The 20,636-nt window shown below is 38.8% G+C and overlaps 1 long non-coding RNA gene across 1 annotated transcript; it reads left to right on the top strand.

The window, feature by feature from the left end:
• The first annotated feature begins 1,639 nt into the window (after positions 1–1,639).
• Positions 1,640–3,585, top strand: LOC127075866 (uncharacterized). Its single transcript, XR_007786694.1, has 4 exons — positions 1,640–2,171; positions 2,326–2,430; positions 2,665–3,070; positions 3,178–3,585. It is a non-coding gene; the product is annotated as an uncharacterized LOC127075866 (long non-coding RNA).
• Positions 3,586–20,636: the final 17,051 nt, after the last annotated feature.

The raw sequence follows: 20,636 nt of genomic DNA, 5'->3' as shown, positions 1-20,636 counted from the left end.
ATATCGAGAAAACCCCAAAGTATGGTCATCGCAACCACAAACAGGTTCGGAAGTCGGTTATGCAAGGGGAAAGTATTAGCACCCCTCACATCCATGGTACTCCATGGGAACCATCTAGGATGTTTGTGCTTACATATGTATTGTTTATTGAATGTTTGCTTGCCAAATGTTTGCGGAGTGGTGGTAGATTTTAAATTAGTGTGCTCGCCAAGGATTGGGTCCTTGTGCCTACGTATGCCCACTTGTTGAAGTGAGAAATCAGAGTCCCGTAGTTCGTGGGTTTAAAATTGTTTGTTGGTTTTATTGATTTTATTACCTTGAAGAAGGGTTTTCGATTGTGTCGCCCTAAGGCTCAAACAAAAGGTTTGAATGCGTTGGATTGTTTATAGGTTTTGAGAAAGCGTTATTGATTTCGGATTTCACTAAAGACTATGGATAAAGGTGAATACCTCAAACTACCAAGCCAAACGTCCTATGTTCGAAGCATTCAGAATGAGTGTAGGAAAGCTCCAGTCTCATCCCTTCTTTATTGCTTAAGGCTCGTGACGTACGATCCTAATCGCCATTTATTGTGTTTTAGACTTTGATTTGGAAAAAAAACTGCTTGACGTTGGATCAAGGGTTTGCTTATTGATTTTGATTTAAGAAAAGACCGTTTGACGTTGAATCAAGGGTTTGGAAAAAAGGCCGTTTGACGTTGAATCAAGGGTTTGCTTAGTGAATTTGATTTGAAAAGGACCACCTGACGTTGAATCAAGGGTTTGGTTATCGATTATGAAGTGGTGAGTGTTCCTACTGCCTAAGGAGTAGCTAATCAAACAAGCAAGTAAAAGCATACATCAGAAAGGGGAGGGGGTACATGTAAAGTATAAGGGAGTGCGGAAATAAAATCATTGAAGTGAAAATTAAGTCTAAAATTTAAACTCTATCTAAACATGCATTAGAACCAAGGTTAACTACATGAGAAATAATAACTAGGTTAATTGACCAATTATAAAATTCTATAAGTCCTAAAACTAAGGAACATGAAAGATTGAACTATTTATAAGCCTAGGGGTACAATTGTCATTTCACAATTATGGATTAATTTCTATACATGAAAATCCTAATTAACGAACAATTAAATTCTAAACAAAATTTAATATTTCTAATTATCCTGTTCTAATTTCTAAAATTCTAATCTAAACCTAAATTCCTAATTATTTCTAATATTTTCCAGAATTTCCTAAGTAAAATTCTAAATCTAAATCTAAAATCTAAAATTAATTAACTTCTAACTATCCTAATATTCTAAGCTAATCTCCTAATTAACTCCTAATTATGACCCGAAAAATCTAATATTCCAAACTAATATTATTCTAATTACCTGACTAACTTGATTATCTAGACTTTAATCCTAACATTAATCTAATTAACTCCACCTTATCAAGTTATTTTTTAAAAGCTACTCTCATTTTAATAATCCTAATTAGAACACACAAGAACCATAAGAAAAGCAATCCAAAAAAAGGTTATGGGCCCTGCACAGCCCAAAGGGGGAGGTGTAGCCCGAATTGGGGGTGCTGGATGGAATAACGCTTCGGGCTCTAAGCCCAAACGACCAAATCAATGCAGCGGACCCTATTTTAAACAAGTCATTCACTGATGTTTCAGGAACGCGCTACACCAGTCTAAGACACGATGCGCCGGATCCGCTGCGTCAGCTCTTCACAGCCGCCTCGTCACACGCTAAGTCACTGACGGATAATGATGCGCACGGCGAATCAACAACGATCACGACGAACTCACCATTCAAACACAAAATCAAACTCGACTTTCAATCGCATCAAATAGAGTGCACAAATTCGAAATAAAATCAGAGAGAAACACGAAATACTTACTGAATGTAGATAAATATCAATTACTCTCTTTCTTTCTACTTCTCCGATCATCTTCTGCTATGGCTGCGAACTCACTTGCGTTTTCCGTGTCGTTGTGATTGTCGAGCTTCCGTGTGCTCTTGATGTGCTGGATCGGGAGTATGGAAGGTACCGTGTGATTGGAAGCTCACGAAGGTTACCTAAGTAACATGCTTGGAACGAATGTTGAAATCTGGTGTGGATCGAGGTAAACAGAGGATTCGTCGGAGAAGACGATCACGTGGCGGCGATGCCGCCGAATGTAGTTCTCAGGTATGCTCTCGAATGTGAATGTTTCTCTTCTGCTCTTTATTCTCCTTCTATTGTTATCTCTTTCTCTGATTCTGTTCTTCTTCCGTTGAGGAACGGATTGAGTTTGAATATTGAAGGATCAATCTGAATCGAAAGTTTGTTATGGATATTTCAGTTGCTCGTGTGGTGGTCGCTCGGTGAAGATTGAAGAAGGAAGATAAGAAGAGTTGGTTAACGATGGGAGAGGAAGAGGAAAATATCCCCCTGCTGAACGGTGAAGGTTAGTATTTATAGGTTTTCCAAAATCTTCTCTTCTACTCTTTTCTGTTACAAATTCGGTTGATAGTTTGTTAGAAGTTAGTTCACAATCTGTTGAACCAGTTAGAGATTGTTGAAGTCTATTGGATGCAGTGGTTTTTTAGAGGCTATGTAATTCACGTCAAATTCACATACTGAACGTTAAGTTAGCGATATATGTGATCTTTACAGGTGAATTGTCCTTTTGGCCTCGCAGGTTTCACAGCTTCATTATTTCCTGGATTAGATGTGAATGATATTGATTTACTATTTGAAATATTAAAGCCAACATTGGTGTCATGCCGAAGAAGGCATACAAAGTTCTTTCGATCACTCTCAGGAGCTCAGACAGTTTTGGTTCATCAAAGCTTGAGGATCCACTTGAGCTCATGGTTAAAATTCGCCCTTGCCATTCCTCTACCAAACGCCATAGACTTGATTGCATTTACTTCTCTATTGTCCATGTCCTAGATTATACTGCCTCTTAAAGAGGCCAATAAAAAACAGGAATATCAAGCTTGAGAACAATGCCGCGAAGGTTACAGATTGCCAAGTTCTCAATTGAAATGGGGTTCGACTGTGGCAGGATTTTGAAGGAAGTTGAGGGTAGAACTTTTATGCCGGTTTGAATTCTTCACCTTTGCTCTGTTTTAATTTTCTGCTACAAGCTTCTGTTACAGTTGGGAGTTTATAGACTATGCAGTTAATGGGACGGTGGTTATTGTTGCAGGTTTGGTTCCATGTGAATGCAGGTTTAACATTCCCGGCATTGTCGTTGGAGCTAGCTGCTGCTATTACTTTACAGTGTGATCGCAATTCAGCTTTTGTTTGCGTTTCTACCGGCGGATGGTTATGCTGCTGGAGTTTCTAGTTTTCTCTCAAATTGCTCCATTATCAACTCCATTGAATTAAGAAAATTGTTGAAGTTTATGACCGTAGTTGTAAATGTAAGACACGATGACACAAACTTTATGTATATGAAAAGTGGAAAAAAAAATTTAGTGAGCCAATAGATTGACACTAAGGATCAATATTGAAAAACAGAAATGTGAGAAGAACCAATCGATTGGGCCTCACCAACCAATCAGTTGACTTATGTTAAAAACTTCAAAATCCATATCTTAAGTGTTTCTAAATGCATTCTTCCAATCATTAATCAATTGTGATGCTATGCTTATGTTGAACACATACTAATGGTGAAAATTACAAGATGAATCTAGTGAGTTAACCTAGGATTGAAATTAGGTCATGACTTAGGTTTGTAACCTAGATAATATGAGGAAACGGTATTCATTCGTACAACGCCTATGGGGAGGTCGTGGAGGAATGGTTGTTGTGTTTGAGAATGAGACGCATTGTATGGAACATGGCATGTTATTGTTTGTGTATTATGGTGAATGAAGTCAGCTGTGATTGATGGATCTTGTTATGGTTTGTGGAACTGATCATGTATTCAGAATGTGTGTTTTCTGCGATGGTACACATCTCTATGTGGTATGCTTAGATGAGTAAGCATTGAGATATGAGACCGATGATTTGAGCCTTAATTGGGTTTGAGTCCCAACCATGGTGGACATGGGGGAAAGGTGGACACCTATGTGGGTTAGAGCCCCATACGGTGAAACTGACTCAAAGTGGGTTTGAGTCCTATACGAGTGACGGTTCTTAAAAGTGGGTTCGAGTCCCATAGGAGAACCTGACATCCACCGTGAAAGTCGAATCGTACGAGCATGCATTAATCGGGCCTGGCTTAGACATAAGTCTGTTCGGGAATTGATGCGTTGTGGTCTGAATAATGACCGTGGTTGAGTTGTGAGAACTCAGGTGCATGTTGCCCTACATTACGAGTTAGTTTCCCCATCGCTCAATTCTTCGTTCCCTTGTTGACTTGAGTTGAATATGAGTTGAATGTCGATTAGAAAACCCTGTAGAGCCGAGTGGACTCATAAGATAAGGAATCCATTGAGATTATCATCTCACCCCATGTTGTTGATTACTTTTTTCAGGTGGTTATGAGCAGGAGAAGGGTAAAGGCAAGATAAAGTGATGTCTTGCTTACCTGGCGACTGGATGGCTATTCCGCCTTGTAGATATTCTTGGGATCATTGTTTAATGATCTAGTTCCTAGCAGTTTTATTTTGGGCACTTTTGTGTACATTTTATGCCATGTTATGTTTCTTTTGGGCATGTATGTATATGTACATCGCCGCTAGGCGCTTATGTATTTTAGTACCAATTTTACACTATGTATAATATGTATTCTGGACATATATTATATATGGGTGTTACAGTTGGTATCAGAGTAGGTCGTATCCTCAACCTAGCTATGAAGTGCGGATGGATGTATGATACCCATGCAAAGCAAATGGGAGCATCTCATGTCAATCCTTGTATGTCACAACCATCTTCTGAATAATCTTCTTGATGTTCTTGTTTGCAGTTTCAACAACCTCATTCATCTTGGGTCTGTAGGGAGAAGAATTATGATGTGATTCTTGATAAACCTCACAAAAACCTGCTTGGTTACATTCGCATACGATGTTGCTTCAACCCACTTTGTGAAGTAGTCAATTGCCACCAAAATGAAACGATGTCCATTCGAAGCTCTAGGCTCAATCATGCCAATCATGTCAATTCCCCACATGGAGAATGGCCATGGAGAGGAAATGACGTTCAATAGTGTCGGAGGAACATGGATCTTATCCGCATAAATTTGACACTTATGACATTTCTTCACAAACTTACAATAGTCAGATTCCATTATCAGTCAATAGTAACATGCTCTTAACATCTTCTTAGCCATATCATGTCCATTGGAATGAGTACCAAAGAAACCTTCATGGACTTCAGTCATCAACAGGTCTGCTTCGTGTCTATCCACGCATCTGAGCAGAACCATATCAAAGTTTCTCTTGTACAATACATCACCATTTAGGTAGAAGTTGCCAACTAATCTCCTCAAAGTCTTCTTATCTTTCAAAGATGCCCCAGGCAGGTAAATATGACTTTGGAGGAAACATTTGATATCAAAATACCACAGCTTTTCATCTTTGGCTTCTTCAATAACAAACACATGAGCTGGCCTATCAAGACGCATTAAAGTCAGATTAGGAACCTCATTCCAATAATTCACCACAATCATAGAAGCCAACGTTGTGAGAGCATTTGCCATCCGGTTTTCATCTCGAGGGATATGATGAAATTCAACCTTTGTGAAGAAAGTTGAAATCCTCCTCGCATAATCTCTATATGGTATCAAACCGGGTTGATTCGTCTCTCATTCACCTTTGATCTGATTCACAATCAAACCTGAATCTCCATAGACGTCTAAATACTTGATTCTGAGATCAATGACCTCTTCAAGCCCTATAATGCAAGCTTCATACTCAGCCATATTGTTTGTACACTTGAAAGTCAATCTGGCTATAAACGGAAAATGAGTTCCTTGAGGAGTAATAATCACTGCCCCAATGCCATTACCATATTCATTAACAGCTCCATCAAATTCCATGCCCCAACGGGAACACGGTTTTGGCCCTTCTTCAAGCAATGGTTCATCGCAATATTTCATTTTCAAGTACAAGATCTCTTCATCAGGAATACCATACTACACTAACTGGTAATCTTCAATCGGTTGGTGAGCCAAATGGTTAGCCAAGAGACTACCTTTGATTGCTTTCTGAGATCGGTATTCAATATCATACTCTGATAAAAACATCTGCCAACGGGCAATCCTCCCAGTTAAAGCAGGCTTCTCAGAAATATAATGATTAAATCCATTTTGGATATCAACCAAGTGGTATAATTTAACATATATTGACGCTGACGCTTAGCAGCCGAAGCCAATGTGCAACAAGTCTTCTCTAGCATAGAATACAAAGTCCCACAGTCATTGAATTTCTTAATCAGGTAGTAAATCTCATATTATTTCTTTCCAGTCTCATCTTGCTGACCCAGAACACAACCCATACTCTCTTCAAGCACTGTCAAATACATGATCAATGATCTTCCTTCAATAGGCGGAGACAAAATTGGAGGCTCATGCAGATACTCTTTGATCTTTTCAAATAATCTTGAATATAGGCGCACATGTGGCCGTCATGTGTGAAACGAATCTTGAGATATAATTCAAGCGGCCAAGAAAACCTCTGACTTGCTTCTCAGTTTTCGGCGCACGCATCTCTTGTATTGCTTTGACCTTGGCAGGATCATCTTCAATACCCTTCTCGCTGAAAATAAAGCCCAACAACTTACCAAAATGAACACCAAATGTACACTTATTGGGATTCAAGTGGAGTTTATACTTCCTCAAATGTTGGAATAGCTTCAACAAATGCTCAATATGCTCTGCTTCATCAATGGATTTAGCAATCATATCATCAACATATACTTCGATCTCTTTATGCATCATATCATGAAAAAGAGTAGTCATTGCTCTCTGGTAAGTTGCACCAGCATTCTTTAAACCGAAAGGCATCACTCTATAACAGAATGTTCCCCAGGGTGTAATGAACGTGGTATTCTCCATATCCTCGGGTGCCATCTTGATCTGATTATATCCGGAAAATCCGTCCATAAACAAAAAGACTTTGATTTAGATGTATTGTCTACCAACATATCAATGTGTGGCAGAGGGAAATAATCTTTTGGACTAGCTTTATTCAAATCTCTATTCAACACACATACAGACTTTTCCATCCTTCTTCGGAACAGGCACAATATTGGCGATCCATTGCGGATACTCAACGGTAACAAGGAAACTAACATCAATCTACTTCTTCACTTCTTCTTTAATCTTCACTGCCATATCAGGATGAGTTCTCCTCAATTTTTGCTTGACTGGCGGGCATTCTGGCTTCAACGGCAATCTATGCTCCACAATCTCAGAATCCAAACCAGGCATGTCTTGATAGGACCAAGCAAACACATCTGAATATTCTCGGAGAAGATCAATCAACCCCTTCTTAACTTCTGGACACAGTCGAGACCCAATCTTGACTTCCTTCACATCATCTTCGAAACCCAAGTTGACTGACTCAATCTTCTCTTCGAATGGTTGAATGGCTTTTTCCTCGTGCTCAAGTATACGAGACAATTCATCAGATACTTATTCATCACTTCCTTCCTCGGCCTCAAACACAAGGAATTCAAAGTTTGGCGAAGGAGTAGGATCATTGTATTCAATGGGTTTAGAAACCAACCTGTATAATGATTTGATATTTTGATTTTAGAGAAGTGAATTGTGACCAAATATTATGCAGATGGATAAATTATATTTTATTTATGTTTTTTGTGATTACCATTTTCAGAAAAAGCAAAAAGTAAAAATAAAACATCATAGATGTGGATGAATAGTATTGAATTTTATTAATGATCAAATTTGAAAATGCCAACAATGTTCACTTCTCCCTTAGGCATAGGAGAAGGATTTTCAAAAACAATAAAAGCAATTACTTAGAACGATGCATAATAATAGGAACATCGACATCAGTCTAATTATTGTGAGCTTTTTCCTGCGTCACAAAATTGGTGCAGTCTTCATCTTCATCCCCCTCGATTACAACAGCTAAGTGTTGTTCATTACCATGAATAAACCCTCCGCTACGGAAACTGGGTTGCATATCTTCAGCTCTAATCTCAGATGAGCCTTGTTGGAAACCCAAACCGGCTCTGCTCTTGTTTTTGGCGACCTCTATCATCTAGCCCCGCTGATCAGAATTAGCGTTTTCAACAATCTTCTACGTATCTTTGAAGGAGGACATAGATTCCCTAACTCTCTTTTCCTCAGTAATAGATAGAGCTTGGAACAGAGTTCCAATCTCATCCTCAGCTTCTACATAAGAGAAAGACGACATATGGCTTACCAACAAAGCCTTCTCCCCATCAACGATAACAAGCTTTCCATTCTTAACAAACTTCAACTTCTGATGTAGCATTGACGTACAGCTCCAGCTTCGTGTATGCATGGCCTTCCCAACAAGCAGCTATAGGCCGGGTGGATATCCATTACCTGGAAAGTAATTTGGAAATTATAGAGGTAAATTCATGATAATCAAGCTATGGATAAGCTAGAGATCAATAAAACCAGAGTCACCACCACACTTTTATTGTTTCCAAGGGAAAAGGGAAAAGTACGAAAACAAACCCAAAGGTAAGAAGTTTTCAAATAAAAACTAATAAAATGTCAGAGATTACAGGTAAGGGGGTTGGTTACACAAAGGGAAGGTGTTAGCACCCAAAGTTTCCTAGGTACTCCTAGGGAGCCCTTTTTTGTGTGCATATGTATTTTGTACAAATGGATGTATACAAACAAATAGAATGAAGGGATGAGAAAAGAATTCATTAATTATGTTTTTATGTTTGACAAGACCTTCGGACTTGTGCTTACGTACCAACATAAATATTAGGGATCAAAACCTCGTAGTTCGTGATACAAATTTCAAAGTGGATGTATTGCTTTTAACAAAATTTAAGTTTGAAAGGCACAAAAGCCTAAAAATGGTTTGAATGAGTTAGTTCTTTTTGGCTTTTTGAAAGTTTAGGTCAAGTATAATTAAGACTAGAATTAAATTGCATTAAAGTAAATGGTTTGAAATTAAATGTTAGTTGTTAATGGGTTAGAAGTTAGTATTGTTTTGCTTTTGCTTTTCATTTTTTAGTCATTCTTTGGAGAACACTTAACCCACTTATCACAAGTATGGATTCTTGAACAAAGACATCTTTCAAAGGAAGGAAAAAATACCAAGTTTCCAAACAATCTCATGAAAGAGGGGAGACTTACAATCTCACTAACTAGAATGCTATGCCTTTTGTGTCAAAATTTAGTGATATGTTAAGCAATCGTAATTGGACTTATGTAGAAGTCACAACTATTATAGGTCGGGCAAGAGAATTTTGGTGTTAATGCATGTTAGAGACATAGTATAATGGACTATGCTCATGAAACATACCACACATAAAAAGAATATGAAAAAGAGGTAGCCTAATCTCATCCATACTTATGTTGATTTTGCAATCAACTAGCCTTAGGACTTAGAGATATCATAGGCCAAATGAGATGAAAGCATAAAGAAGGGGAAGTAGATGAAAAGGGAGGGGAATGGGTCAAAGCTCAAATTGGTCAAAGGAGGACTTTTATCAAATTAATAACATTAATTCATTTTGGGAGATGGAATGTACATTCCATTAATCCCCTAAATCCAATGATATTAACTCAACAAAGTCAAATCAACATTGACCAAGGCCCAACAACAAGAGTCAAACTTGCACAAATCATCACAAGAGGTTAACACAATTATTTGGCATTTATTCAAATTAAAAATACTAAAATAAGACATTTAAGTTAAATATGGTTTGTCAGATTCCTAAACCCTCATCAAAACACCAAAGAAATGGCCATGAGATTTATCATAGGTCAAACAAGGTCAAAGGACCTTGGAGAAAAATTTTCAGAATTTTTAAAGACTTAAAAGTATTTTAAAAAATTAAAAATATGACAAAATCAATTAAATCATGAAAAATATTAATAATGATCCAAAAAATAATTTTAATTCAAAATATGAAAGAGGAAAATATTTGAAATTTTTTGGTGAAACTCTCATATTTTTTGGATCAATATTAAAACTATATGAATTAATGAAAATAAAAAAAAATTAACTGAAATTCAAATAATCAGAAAAAATGTGGACCACTTGATCTCTCTCATTAATTGAGGTGGCAAATCAAGTGGACACAAACGTGCGTTCCAGAATAGACCTAATTCAAGGAATGGTAATTAAAATCAACGCGTGAGATTAAAACATTTCAAATGAGATCAATGGCTCAGAACCTGTCCAGCACACCTTCGGCTCTGGACCTCCGGCCACCTTCTCAGGCGAGATCCACCGAACAGGTTCACTCATCATCATCAAGAAAATGAAAAAAGAGGACATGATCTAAAAGAAAAAAAGGCGTAGAGCACGAATCTGACCTCAATTTTAACTAACTCCACATATATAGAAAGAAATGAGGAGTTGAATTTTGAGGTGTGTCAACTGAGTTACTTCGATTTGACCTCTAAGCAACTCAATCTTCTTGCCTACATTGGTAGGACTTCAGACAACCAAAGATCTAAGAGAATTTAGTAGAATTGAGTGAGAATCAAAGAGACGAAGTTTTATGAAAATTACCTTCAATGTTGTGTAGAACTTGATGTTGCTTGCTTCAAACTCGATCTGATCACACTTGAGAAGCTTGTAGAAGATGCTTGGCAATGGTACAAAGCTTTGGATCTTGGAGTTCTTGAATCTCCAAACAGTGAGATTCAAACTCAATTTTAAAGTTGAAAATTCTCAAGTTTTCCTTTGAAATGTGAGGGTTTGAATTGGGGGGCAAAGCTGGCGGGCAAGGTGTCTGAAATGAGCTCAGAGGCCTTGTATTTATAGCATTTGGGATTGATAATTGCACAGTTGAAAAATTGCTAAAATTGGCAAGGTGATGCACAAGCTTGCATGGGCGTCTACAGGCCCATGAAGCAATCCAATTTGGTCCACTTGCATTTGTGCTGAAGTTCAAAACATGCTTGAATGTCAAGGCAAAGTGCAATGTGATTTTTGGCATTTGCTTTCTTCCAATCATGCAACTCTGTTAAAGCCATGCGCAAACCTAGTAAACTTTATCCAAAATGCATGAACTTGGGTTCTTTGGAAAGCTTAGATCAAGAGGAGAAACTTTGATGTTCAACACTTTTTCATTTGGAACTTGGATCATGGTGAATTTGGATGTGGAAGTTTGGAAATTTCAGTCAAAAGCTTTGACGATTACACCGCTATACCTCATAGATGCTCCTTGATATGATAACTTTGACAATGTTGACTTCGAAAGCATATTCAACGAAGATCCGGTGTCAACTAGCACATTTGACAAAACATCATCTTTGCAATTCATGGAGATATGCAAAGTCAAGTTATGATTCCTACCCTCCTCAGGGAGTTCTTCATCACAGAAGCTGAGATTGTTGCAGGAAGTGATGTTAGCTACTATATGATCGAACTGATCCACCGTAACATCATGTTCCACAAATGCTTGTTCTAGAACTCTTTGCAGTGCCTCTCTTGGCGCTTTTGAATTCATGAGCAGAGACAACACTGAAATCTTCGAGGGGGTTTGGAGCAGCTTCTCCACCATATTAAACTTGCTTTTCTTGATCAAACAGAGTACCTCATCATCATCATTAGCCTTCAAATTACTGGATTCACCAGACTGACACTTTGAAGCACTAATCGAATCTACAGCAGGCATTTCCACCTTCTTACTGACAGTTGATTCTTCCTTATCTTTTAGGAACACCGGCCCAAACACTCGATCGCTACGGGTCACCTTAGTAACATCAGCAATGCTCACTACAGAGCTGGTCGTAGGCAATGGAACCTCTTGACCATCTTTTAACATTGTTGCATTGTATTAATATGGAACAACCTTATCGGATGAATATGGGACAGGACCCGCTAATCGTATGACCAACAACGATACCGGTCTGTTGTTGACGCTGTTACTATTACTACTGTCATACTGAATGACTACTCTTTCCGGATTCTTGAAAACGGTCACTATGACATTCACATCGTCATCTACATGACGGGATTGAACAATTTGGATCATGCCTTCATCCATCAACCGCTGGATGTCCCTTTTCACTACCATACAACCCCTTGGGTTAACACTACAGATAGAACAACCATCATGGTCATGTTCACAATCGCCCACCAAGCAAATGTCCTTGTGCATAGTCACCAAGGACCTCCTTATGAAACGGACACCGAACACTTTAAACTCTCCGGGACAACCGTCCACCATGTTGACTGATGAACTCCCATGAGCGGGCAGTAGGTTTGCTTTCACATTTGGTGCACGGTCCTCGAAGGACACCATTCCACTCTTCACCAGCTTCTGAACTTCGTATTTGAGCGGATATCAGTTCTCAATATCATGTCCGGGTGCTCCTTGATGAAAAGCACAACGAATTTCACGCTTGTACCACCATGGAAGTGGTTTCGGAATTTGTGGCGGTTGGAGTAGGTTCTTGTGAACCAAAGACGGATACAGTTCTGCATATGTCATATGAATCGGGTCAAAAGAGACCTTCTTCCTCCCAAAGTTTTGCTGATGATGATTGTTGGTATTGTTGTTGTTGTTATAAGTGTTTGTTCGTTGATGTGGTTGTTGTTGTTGACGTTGTTGTTGTTGACGTTGTTGTTGTTGAACTGGTACTGATTGACTGTTTGAAAATACTGGAATTACCGAGGATACTTGATGATGGTGTTGACGGGGTGGTTGACTCCTTCTGATCTGAAGCCTCCTCTGTCTCCCACTAGTAATTGCATTAGCTTCGCTGTCTTTCTTCTTCCCGAAGCTGCTGCCATATCTCTTACTTGATGATGCCTCCTCTTTTGAAAATCGTCCTTCTCAGACACCTTCTTCAAGCCTCATCCCCATGTTTACCATTTCGGTAAAGTAACTAGGGGCACTGGCAATCATACGTTCATAGTAGAATAAACTCATGGTCTTCAAAAAGATCTTTGTCATCATCTCCTTCTCCTCTAAAGGAGGAGTGATCTGAGCAGCTAATTCTCTCCATCTCTGCGCATATTCTTTAAATGTCTCCTTATCCTTCTGAGACATGGACCTCAACTGGTCTCTATCAAGAGAAATATCCATATTATACTTATACTGTTTGACAAAAGCTTCTCCCAAATTATTGAAAGTGTGAATGCTTGCACTATCCAACCCCATATACCATCTGAGTGTCGCACCGGTCAGACTGTCTTGGAAGTAGTGGATTAACAGCTGATCATTGTCAGTTTGGGTAGAAATTTTGCGGGCATACATCACCAAATGACTGAGCGGACATGTGTTCCCTCTGTATTTTTCAAAGTCAGGCACTTTGAACTTCACCAGAATCTTCACATTCGGCACCAGACATAATTCAGCAGCACTCTTCCCAAAAAGATCCTTACCCCTCAACGTCTTCAATTCCTTGCGCAGCTCAAGAAATTGATCCTTCATTTCATCCATTTTCTCATAAACATCCGGGCCCTCAGATGGATCGGAATGATAAATGGTGTCCTCCACACAAGGTAAGGTGTGCACAACGGGAGGTGGCACAGACATGACTGAGCTAGATGTCGGCATAGAAGCAAAGGTAGGCGCAAAGCCTTCAGGCATGAAGTTCGGCGGCATTCCCCACGGGAATCTGGCAGGCGCAAAATGAGTGGTAGCAGTAGGCATGGTAGAGGTAGCCACCTCTGAAATAACAGTCCTTTGAGGAGGAGGAGTTGCGGGTGTTGGAGAAGACTGACTCTGAGCAGCTAACACTGACTTCATCATGGCAGTCAGCCGAGCGATCTCGTCCTTCAAATCTCTGTTCTCTTGCTCAAGATGTTCCATGATTCTGAAGTGATTGGCGCGAGTGTTGTACCGATGAGTCAGCTTGGCTAAAGCACAGAAGAAACATAAATGAGACATATGGCGAAAGAGAAACCTGTTTATGCAAATGATGCATGAAGTGCAATGCTTGTTTATTTATTTTTATTCTTTCAAGGAACTTAATATATTATTTGTAAATATATATATATATATATATATATATATATATATATATATATATATATATATATATATATATATATATATATATATATATATATATATATATATATATATATATATATATATATATATATATATATATATATATATATATATATATATATAACAACAACAATTGCAACAATTTGATATGACCAACAATCTCTTTTTATTTATATAATTGGAAAGATTACACTGAGTACAATTTCAGAAACGAAATGAAAAATACAAGAGAAAAGGAGACTAGTCATCCTAAGGATCCCTAACAACAATGTCAGAAGATCTGGATGTAGGGGCGTACTTCCTCCGAATGCGTCGAAACTCGGTCTCAAAAGAAGCCTTCATCCGAGTCTTCTCGAGGACAAGCTGGTCAATAATCTTCTTCCAAGCAACGGAAGGATGAGGCATGCTATAGGAAGATAAAACCTCTGACTCTCTCTGTCTCTTTGTCACTCGGATTTCAAGTAGCTCGATAAGTGCATCTTTGTCCTTAGACTCCAATTGCAACTCCTCATGCTTCTTGCTCAAAGCATGGAAACGCTCTTTCCACATATCTTTCTCTTGCTTCATCTTGGCAAGTGCTTCTTCCAACTCCTCTACATCTTGGTTGGGGAGAGTTAATGGCTCAACCACAACCATAGACATAGGTCTTTCACAAGGATAAGGCATCTTCAACTCCAAAGCTCTCTTCTTCACCCAAAGAGTTTAAGCTTCCAAAGCTACACAATTGCGTAGGCCAAGCTCGGATCTTCCTTTCCTATGCACATTATGCCAAGCATGCACAATCTTATGCTTCAAAAGTTGGGGATCTTTACCCTCTTGATAGAAAATACCTTCTAACAAAATGCTATTAGGTTTGTCTCTCAAGAGGAACCCAAGTTGACGATGAGCCAAAGCAGGGTTGTAGTTAATTCCTCCTTGTGTACCAATGAGGGGTACGTTAGAGAATTCACCACAACAATCAATAATATCCAAACTACTCTAAGAAGGATCATACCAAACTATATCATCATTAGTGAGAGACATAAGTCTCTGAGACCACTGTAGACATTGTTTGTTCTCCACAAAAGCAGGTGTCTGAGGCAAGTGCGAAATAAACCACTTGTACAGAAGAGGAATGCAACAAACAATCGTTCCACCACCCTTAGAATTCCTTAGATGCAAAGAGAAATACATATCATCCAACAGAGTAGACATAGGATTCCCAATCAAGAAAAGTCTAATGGCATTTGATCGCTCTATTTGCAAGTGCACGAATCGCGTCAGAGTAATATAAAAGATTATCAATCCCACAAAGACCAAATCGTCAATCTATCGATTAATATTGTTACGATGTTTATCTAAGGCGGTACAAATGAGATATTGATGTCGCAAAATAACAGTAAATAAAGAAAATGATAAATACAGTGCAGATAAAGATAGGCTTGAATGTATTTCACGTCAGTTAAACGATGCTTCAATTGTCTAAATAGAACTACTTATGGGGCAATATTTTCTACTCTTGAAAAGAATCCATTTAACAGGAACTGTCGCTTTCGCGTATTCAGAACCGAGTTTACCCTTAAATTAAGGCCTTTTATTGTCACTTATAAAAGGTGCGCAGAATGCTAAAGTAGTAAACCTATTTTCAAGAAATAAGACTCATAAGCTTAGTTGAAAAGTGATTTTGATTCGGAAAGTTTACCCAAGGAGTTTCCTGATTTTAAATCTACCAACGCGTCCGAAAACAGTTTCAAAAATCATTTTTCCTTAAAGTGATAAAAATTCCTAGTTAACTAAGCCAGGGTGCTTTCGCACTCATTGAGTAGTTAAAATTAACCAAGTTTGTTTCAGAAAACCCGAATTAAAAATCAAAACAGCCCCTAAAGCATTTCTACAGATGCAATATGTGAAACATCTCTTTAACCGCGATCCTTACATTCTAACCTTTGAAAGATTTAGCCAGACATGGTAATACAAACAAATACAACGATATTGAACATGATGAAAAGAAGTTTAGAATGTAAGGTGTGAAGAACAAGTAAAGCGTGTAAAACAATTAAAACGAGCAATAAAGATAATGGTAGGAAATTAAATAAAGTAAAGACAATGGCAGGAAATTAAATAAAGTAAAGACAATGGCAGGAAATTAAATAAAGTAAAGCATGACAAGGAATTAAATAAAGTAAGGCGATTAAATTAGAACCTACTCCAAACAGAGGCTTTAAATCTGGTACAAGGAAGTAAATAAACCTTTGACTTTCAAAATAAAGATGACGACAAAATCAAAGTGCTCCAACTCAATTACACTAAGGTGCGATAACCCCTCGATGTAACGGATTACCGCTTTTACAGATGATATTATAGTCTTAGTGTTGTAAACTAAGTTGGATGATTTGGAAGTGAACTAGAATGACCTATTTATAGAGGAACTCAACAGCATGCAAAGACCAGGATGCCCTTCAACTTCTCTTTAGTGGGAATATGGAATCCAATTGTGGCGCCCGCCACCCCTCCATGGCGCCCGCCATGTGAGTAAATGGGGAAGTTCATGGGATCGTGGCAGTTTCCTCCTGGTTGAGGGCTGATGTGTCATGGCCTCTCCTATAGCGGCCGCTATGTAGAACGCCATGAGTACAATATTTGCCAAAAACCCTAATTTTTTGGTCTTTTTGCTTCGTTTCTTCTACAAAGGTCCTGAAAGAGCTAAATACCTGAAAACAACACAACAAAAAGGAAAACACAAGCAAAATGATAATAAAGACCTAATAAACATGTGCAATCCGAGTCAAATACGCGGTGTGATTCAGTGTGATCAAATTCTCCCACACTTAAACCTTTGCTTGTCCTCAAGCAAAACTCTTTATAGCTCATGCAAGAAAAAACAATATCAACCAGAGTTAATTCAAGGCTAAAAAGGCTTATAAGTTCATTCAAGGAATGTATCGATAGGTACTAACGAATCGAACTAAGGATATTGTAGTGACACTTTCTGCAAATGCGGTCATAGGCTTCGTTCCTATACAAATTAATCCATATCACCCCACCATACCTAGGCCTTCTTTTCATCTTCTTCAAGTCCTTTTCATTCAGGTGCAATCACATTAAGCCCGTTATCCGTACATACTTATAGTAAGGTGACCAGTTAGTGATTATGATCTCAAGCATGGGGCTCTGGTACATAAGTTGGTGTAGCCCCTTTATGTAACCCAATTGTAGTTATGGGGGATTGGATCGTAATCCACCCTACCAAGTTCAGCACCAGATACCTCTGAACCAACCAACAATGGGCATATTATTATATTTTATTTTTATTTTTCTGCATGTTTCGCAAACCTCTTTATTTTGCTGGGTTAAATGACCGTGTGAGAGTCACCTAGCCCGAAATTTCATACAACTAGAGAACAAAGTAGAAATTTTTATGATCATTCACTTATTTTCATCGGTCCCCTACGTAGAGCATGCTTAAGCTGGAGCTGACTGCAAGGATAAACCACTTAAGGATTTATTTGGAACAAAAATTAGGGCCACAACATATGGGGTATAGAGATCGACTCTTATAATCATGAAGCCTACGGTGTCAAGACGATATCGATTTTTAGAAAAAGTTTTCCCAAATCTTTTACATCCTGTCATAAACCTGTCTTATAGCCTGAATATTCAAAATACACTGTTTTCTTTTCTCACAAATTTTTTGGTAAGGCTAAAGAAATGGGAGAAGTACGGATACACCACACAGATGACTCGTCAAACACATGTTATTTTATTGAAAGAAAAGCAAACAACTAAAACACACAAAACATATTGAAAATAAAGGAAAGCGATAAAAATATCCTCCCACACTTAAACCGAACATTGTCCTTAATGTTTCGATATGAGATAGGGTAGGAGTAATCTGAAAGAGAGAGAACTATGGCTGATCACCGGCACCGTCACCGCCATGGTCAGGATGCCTGGGTCGACGACTCCTGCTACGACGGCTAAGACCTTCCTGTAGCTGCCTAGAGAGACCTAAGAGAGACCCCTGGGTGGCCTCGATAAGTGTGAAGTGTCGCTCATTAGCCTGTTGCTGGCGATGCTACTCATTAGTGATCGTAAGCAAGGACTCCGTGATAGTCCGATGTGTGTGTTCAGTGCGCTGTTGGGAGGCTAGTGGCGAGAATTTCCCGTGTTTGCAACTTCTGTAAAATTTTGTTTTGACGCTCTCCAGGTTTCCCTCCGCGAAGGATGATATTGTTGAATTCTATTCCAGCCATTGATGATGAGTGAAGAGAAAATGGGTTTTTAGGGTAAAAAAGTGAAAATGGGATTGTAGTGGGTTTTTGGTGGAGGAAATTGATGAGTGAAGCTTAGGAATGATAATGGGTTGGAGTTAGAATGATGAAGTTGGGAATTTTCGTGGACTTCAATGGAGGTGGAAGGAGGGAAAAATGGGTTTTGAGAGGTTGAAGAAGGAAAAAATGGGGGATTTAGGGATTCTGTCCCGTAAATGGTACAGACCCCATGGCGCCCGCCATGAGGCTATAGCACCCGCCATGAGTCCGGACTTTTTTGTTTGGGCCGGGCTTGTTCCTTGCTCTTGGGCTACAACTTTTTCCTCATTTTGAAAATGGGGTGTACATAGGCTTCCATAACATGTTGCCTTTTGATTTTGATTAAGCTTGATAAATGACAAAATAAAAAATAAAGTAAAGTAAAAAGAAAATCAAAAACATAATAATAGGAACACATATATATATATATGAATAGTTAGTAATAAGTCACGGGTCAAGAGATGCTAGGAAAGGAAAAGCAAGCATAAAGTCAAAAGGAAAAAAAACAAGCATAAATAATAAATAATGGGAAATAAGTAAAGCAAACGGCATCTCTCGGTCGGTGATATCATCAATGTCCAGGGAATAATGGAGTCTCCTCAACTTCGGATCCTTAGAGCTCTGCAATCTGGTGTCTAAGGTCAGCGATCTCATTGTTCAGTTTATCGGCTTCAGTGGCATGTGTGGCATCTGACACTTCGACCTGCAAAGTAACGTCAGCAAGCTCCTGGCGGAGCTAGGCTATCTCCATACGAAGCTTAACAAGCTCAGAATGCTTCTTGGACTCTGAAGATTTGGATTATTGGTGAGGATTTTGATTCCGGTAGGTGCTGGAAGATGCTCTGCTTCAGGTGGGATTCTCTGCTCATCTATTGTCTCAGCTTGGCCTTCTATGGCATAGGCCCAGTTGGCCTGATTATAAACACAAGTTACCTGAGGGTTTGGTAAAGTAAAGTAGTGGATAGTCTCACCCTCGATCAAGAGCCTGTATTGATCTGGGTGGAAAGAAGATCTCCTCATGAGGCCACGGTCCAGACAGAAGTCAATATCCATCAAAGTATAACTGTAGTAAGATGTTAGGTGAAATAGCCTTCTATCAAGTCCTAGGGCGGAGGCTATATGGGTTACCGTGCTTCCAACATGTATAAGACTCACAACGGAACGAGCATTAAGATAGAAACTCTCGATCGAAAAATCCCCGCAAGCTACTGGGCGTGACTGAGTGGTACAGTACATGAAGAAAATCTCTTCAGCACTTACGTGTGTATCAGTGTCACTCTTCCCCAGGAAGGTGTGGGCAATAATCATATGAAAATATCTTAAAGCAGGATTATGGATCTTGTTAGAGATTTGGGTGGAAGGGTCAGGGCTATCTCCACATGTAATGTCACTCCAGAACTTCTCAATGTCTCTACTCAAGAAATAGCTTATGGGGAGCTCAGATGAGGCATCATAAGTAGTCTGAAATCCAAGTAAGTCACCGAAACGCTTGTGGTTGAAGGTGTACTCTATCCCAAACATCCTGAAATTAATGTAGCCACCATCACTAGCATGACCAACATAGGGCTCATAGTTCAGCGAGCTCAAGAACTCCAAAGTGAGGTTCCTATAAGTCACATGCATCGCTTCAGTATACTTATCCCATTTCAACTGACTGCACAAATGCCTGACACTAGGCTCAATGCCTAATGCTTCCATGCAGCTTGAATCAGGATATCTGGTGGGCAGCATTGGACGCTGGGAAATCATGGCGTAGTGTTGCTCCTGTACTGGGTCACGAAAGATCACTGGCATAGTGTCGAAATTCTCCATCCTGAAAAGTTAGGTTAAAAACAGAGGACACCTGAAATCGCAAATATTGTAACTGTTAGTCTAAACATATATATATATATATATATATATATATATATATATATATATATATATATATATATATATATATATATATATATATATATATATATATATATATATATATATATATATAACATATGAAAATATAAATCGAAAAAGTGAAGTAAAGGAAAAAGAAATCATGGGTTGCCTCCCATGCAGCGCTTGTTTAACGTCATTAGCTTGACGATTTGAACTTTATATATCAGAGGTAGGAGCCGGAGGGTCGATCAAAGTATGGCCAGGGAATTCTGTGGGGATGTCACCTCCTTGATATTGCTTCAGTCTTTGTCCATTTACCACAAATGGATTACAGGAATTGTTTCGGATTTCAACTCCTCTAGATTTGAGGATTTTGGAAACCTTAAAGGGGCGTGTC

This window comes from Lathyrus oleraceus, chromosome 4, assembly GCF_024323335.1.
Source record: "Lathyrus oleraceus cultivar Zhongwan6 chromosome 4, CAAS_Psat_ZW6_1.0, whole genome shotgun sequence".
Taxonomy (NCBI): Eukaryota; Viridiplantae; Streptophyta; class Magnoliopsida; order Fabales; family Fabaceae; genus Lathyrus; species Lathyrus oleraceus.
This window is presented reverse-complemented; position numbering and strand designations above follow the sequence as displayed.